The 5,413-nt window shown below is 39.5% G+C and overlaps 1 non-coding gene across 1 annotated transcript; it reads left to right on the forward strand.

Annotated features, from left to right (window-relative positions):
• Window positions 1-492: 492 nt before the first annotated feature.
• On the forward strand, window positions 493-564 carry TRNAC-ACA. The gene has a single exon. It is a non-coding gene; the product is annotated as a tRNA-Cys (tRNA).
• The last annotated feature ends 4,849 nt before the right edge of the window (window positions 565-5,413 follow it).

Raw genomic sequence — 5,413 nt, forward strand, 5'->3', positions numbered from 1 at the left:
TGTTCTGCAGGACTTTCCCCTCCTCTCAGGTCTCATGTAGATCCATCCATTTATTCACCCATCCATCTTAAGTAACAGTTTATCAAGAGCAGATCTATTCAGACCAAGGGTTAGCCAACACAGAGGGAAGATGCTTCACACTTTGTACACGCCTCCTTCACTCTTGAAGCCAGAGAATGGAAGCTGTGTTCAGTTTCAGCAGAATAACATACTAGACTCTCCATAAATGTAAAATGTGTGTGTATGTGCACTCAGTCATGTCCAACTCTTTGCAACCCCATGGACTGCAACCCCAACTGCAACTGTCAGGCTCCTCTGTCCATGGAATATTCCAGGCGAGAATATTGAAGTGGGTTGCTATTTCCAGGGGATCTTCCTGACTCAGGGATGGAACCGGTGTCTCCTGCATTGACAAGTGGATTCTTTGCCACTGCAGTGGGCACATACAATTGATACACTGCTTTTTTGGGAGGCATATCTAGTTGAGGGGCTTCCCTTATAGCTCAGTTGGTAAAGTATCTGCCTACAGTGCAGGAAACCTGGGTTCGATTCCCAGGTTGGGAAGATCCCCTGGAGAAGGAAATGACAACCCACTCCAGTATTCTTGCCTGGAGAATCCTGTGGACAGAGGAGCCTGGCAGGTTATATAGTCCATGGGGTCGCAAGAGTCAGACACGACTTAGTGACTAAACCACCACCATCTAGTTGAAAGCGATGGAGATTGAACCAATTTGAAATTGTGCATAATAAGCAATTAGATATTAAAAGAGGTAAAAGCCTAAGAGGTTATGCATACTTAGGGAAGGTTTGCATTGATCCAAAAAAAAAAAAAATGCTCATTGAAGAACTGAAGCTGGATTTTGAAAGATGTCTGCTTCTGTTGCTGCTGCTAAGTTGCTTCAGTCATGTCCGACTCTGTGTGACCCCACAGATGACAGCCCACCAGGCTCCCCCATCCCTGGGATTCTCCAGGCAAGAACACTGGAGTGGGTTGCCATTTCCTTCTCCAATGCATAAAAGTGAAAAGTGAAAGTGAAGTCGCTCAGTCCTGTCCGACTCTTAGTGACCCCATGAACTGCAGCTCACCAGGCTCTTCCGTCCATGGGAGTTTCCAGCAAGAGTACTGGAGTGGGTTGCCATTGCCTTCTCTGTGAAAGATGGCTAATATTGGATAATTAAAGAGTATGAAGGACAGTAATATGGAGAATCTACTATTTTCTAGACCACATCTTATGTGATGTATGTATACATGTATATTAATTCATATGGAAACCTATGATGTGCTATTAACATATTCATTTTGTGGATGAGTACACTGAAGAACAGAGAGTTTAAATAACATGGCTAGGAATTGTCAGAGTCAGAATTTGAACCCAGACAGGCTGGCTCTTAACCACTGTACACTAGAACTCCTGATGGTAAACAAGACAGGTAGAATAGGACAGGCTAGATGGAAGAGTCCTGGCAAAGAAGCAATTAAGGCTGAGTAAAGGATGGGAGGTTAGCATTCTTCATTTTACCAAATAAGTGAATCATTTCATGAAAATCTTTCTGCCATTTACCAGGTTTTGAAAATCTTTCTGCCATTTACCTCACACATTCAGCCCTAGGAAGCTACAACAATGGGTTAATTTTTTTCCTTGGGCTGAGTTTTTTTTTTCCCCTGGTAAAAATAATATTTAATGCAGAGCTCAGACCATTTGATTTATGGCCTGTTTGAAAATCCTTTTCATCACTGTATATTTTACCAGTAAATATTTAATCCTTGGCACCACATGCCACCCTGTTTATTAACTTTAGAGTTCATATTTTATAGTAAACTAAATTCTAAAATATCCTACAAAGAGAAGGATGGTTCATCCACATAGTCCACTGAGAACTACGCCCATTGTTCCAAAAGGATCCCCAGTAATAACACTTGATCACTGTTTTAATGATTGGAAACCTTGATCACTATGAAAACAAAATTTTCTTTAGTGATAATATATCTATATTACCTTACACTTGCTCTGGAATCCCAAGGTTTCATCCCAAACAATTGTTTTATGCCCCGAAACATGACCAGAATAAATGGCCTGGTTAGAGGCTTCAGGCCTTTGCTTGGGTGGCCCCAACTGTCTAACGATTCTGTTTTTCTGTCTTTGAGGCTTTGATTTCAAAAACTTAAAACCACTAGACTCAGAAAAGATAAATCTTTCTCAGTTTGCTTCAGAAAATCTAAACCCAATAAAATCTACGTCGGTGGCTTTTGGAGAGAGTTACTTATCTGTCAGGAATGGGCCTTTGGGTTCCCCCTGTTTTCCTCCTAGACAGTTGGAGTTTTGCTCTACAGCATGCTTCTAAACCATCTCTTTGAATTTCCTCTCCTCTTTGCCTTGCCGCAAACCCTCTATTGTAAAACATTCTATACTTTGCTATATTCTGTTTGCATCATTCATTTTGGAGGAATTGCCTTTTTTTCTACCTCCCCCCTCGTGGTTGAAATCATAAATGAATCATAAAAATTCAAAGTTTTCACAAAATGACTATGAATAAAAACTCAAAGTTTAATATATAGAGGGGTTGCTCATCTTTCATGAAGACTCACCCGATTTTAAGACATTAGATGCACAATTCTTTATACATATCTTAATTTTCAATATACTATCATTTCTTTTTTGTGTGATTCAATTTTTCTTATTTCCTTATCATTATTACAAACCATAAATTGTCTCACTTTTTGAAGAGAGGAATATTTTCAGGAAATTGTTTGGAGAAATATCAAAGCTATAAAGACACCTCAATCCTAATAAATTATAAAAAATAACCATTCATGAACTGGTTTGAGTGTTGTTTGCTCATTTAGTAAACATTTGATAAAAAAGGATTTGCCAAGAATGTTATATGTGTGTGTCTGGTAATGCATGTGATAGCATGTTATAAAGCTTAAAGAATTTTATAGAGTATCAATATTATTGTGTATAGTAGGCACTTTTTTCTTTTTTTTTTTTGTTGCACTGGGTTGTCATGGCAAGTGGGCTCACATTGAGGTGTGTGAGCTTCTTTTGTCGTGGCGCACAGGCTCTAGAGTGAACGAGCTCAGTAGTTGTAGGGGGCATGTGGGATCTTAGTTCCCTGACCAGGGATCGAACCCATGTCCCCTGCATCGGAAGGTAGATTCTCAATCACTGGACCCCCAAGTTAGTCCCAGTAAGAGTTCTTTTAAAATATCTTTACTAATTGACTTATTGGGTTAATGAACATTCTTCACTTCCTATGTAAGACATTCTGAATGATGTTCATAGCACAGTGAGTACTTATAACTAGTAGTCTACTTTCTAGTAAGACTATACAGTTCTGTTCAGAAAAGAGTCAGGTCAGTTGAATTTATTCTCAAACCTATATATTCCAGTTGTGCTTGAAGTTATAATTATAAAATTTAAATTGATATTATACAAAGCAATGGACTAAACTTTGAAAAGCTTCCCAGGTGGTGCTAGTGGTAAAGAACCTGACTGCTAAAGCAGGAGACTTAAGAAATGCAGGTTTCATCCCTGGGTTGGGAAGATCCCCTAGAGGAGGACATGGCAACCTGTTCCAGTATTCTTGCCTGGGAAATCCCATGGACAGAGGAGCCTGGTGGGCCACAGTCCATGGGGTCGTGAAGAGTCAGACACGACTGAGCAACTTAGCACATAGCACAACAGGCATGTAAAAAGGAATTTTGGGGGGCTCCAAAATCACTGCAGATGGTGACTGCAGCCATGAAATTAAAAGACGCTTACTCCTTGGAAGGAAAGTTATGACCAACCTAGACAGCACATTAAAAAGCAGAGACATTACTTGGTCAACAAAGGTCCATCTAGTCAAGGCTATGGTTTTTCCAGTGGTCATGTATGGATGTGAGAGTTGGACTATAAAGAAAGCTGAGTGCTGAAGAATTGATGCTTCTGAACTGTGGTGTTGGAGAAGACTCTTGAGAGTCCCTTAGACTGCAAGGAGATCCAACCAGTCCATCCTAAGGGAAATCAGTCCTGGGTGTTCATTGGAAGGTCTGATGTTGAAGCTGAAACTCCAATACTTTGGCCACCTAATGTGAGGAGCTGACTCATTTGAAAAGACCCCGATGCTGGGAAAGATTGAGGGCAGGAGGAGAAGGGGACGACAGAGGATGAGATGGTTGGATGGCATCACCAACTCAATGGACATGGGTTTGGGTGGACACCGGGAGCTGGTGATCGACAGGGAGGCCTGGCATGCTGCGGTTCATGGGGTTGCAAAGAGTCAGGCATGACTGAGCGACTGAACTGATATGAAAGCAGAATTAAAATATTTTCAAAAGATTAAATAAAGACACATTGATTCCCAAGATTACTATTGATTTAGGTATGGGTGAGACAACCATGAGAATTCTGATTTTAAAATCTAAAATTCTACATTTAGCTTTCTTTACACACAAATTGGAGCTTCCCTGGTCATTTGGATAGTAAAGAATCCGTCTGCAATGTGGGAGACCTGCATTCAATCCCTGGGTCGGGAAGATCCCCTGGAGGAGGTTATGGCAACCCACTCCAGTATTCTTGCCTGGAGAATCCTCACGGGCAGAGGAGCCTGGCGGGCTATAGTCTGTGGGGCCGCAAAGAGTCTGACACAACTGAGTGACTAAGCACAACACAGCACATAGAACTTTAAATTCTGGCTTCACTTTGAAGAAATAAAAACTGGAGATTGTAGGTAATGCTTTAAAAGTATATTGGTTTTTCAACCAGCAACAGCAGATTACACATCCTTTTCAAGTTCACATGGAACACTTACTGAGATAGACTATATCCTGAGCCATAAAATACACCTTAATGCATTAAAAAGAATAGAAATCATACAATGCCTGCTGTCAGACCACAGTGGAATTGAACTGAGAACAGAAAGATAACTGGAAAATCCCCAAATATGTGAAGATTAAACAACATATATCTAAATAGAACATGGGTTCAAAGAAGAAATCTCAAGAGAAATTTTAAAATATTTTTAAATAAATGAAAATAAAAATACTACTTATCAAAATGTGTTTTGATAAGATGCAGTGGCAGCAGTATTTGGAGGGAAATTTATAGCATTCTAATATATGAATGCAAATATTAGAGAAGAAAAATCTAAAGTCAGTAATCTAAGTTTCCACCTTAAAGCTAGAAAAAGAAGAGCAAATTAAATTCAAAGCAAGGAAAAGGAAATAGTGAGAATTAGAGCAGCAATCAAATTGAAAACAGGAAATCAATAGATAAAAATCAACAAAACCAAAAGCTGCTTCTTAGAAAAGATTGATAAAATTGGTAAGCATCTAGCCAGGCTAACTAAGAAAAAAATAGGACACAATAAAATCAGCAATGAAAGAGAAACATCACTAAAGAGCCTACAGATATTAAATAGAGAAATAAAG

Source organism: Cervus elaphus, chromosome 1 (assembly GCF_910594005.1).
Source record: "Cervus elaphus chromosome 1, mCerEla1.1, whole genome shotgun sequence".
NCBI classification, from domain to species: Eukaryota; Metazoa; Chordata; class Mammalia; order Artiodactyla; family Cervidae; genus Cervus; species Cervus elaphus.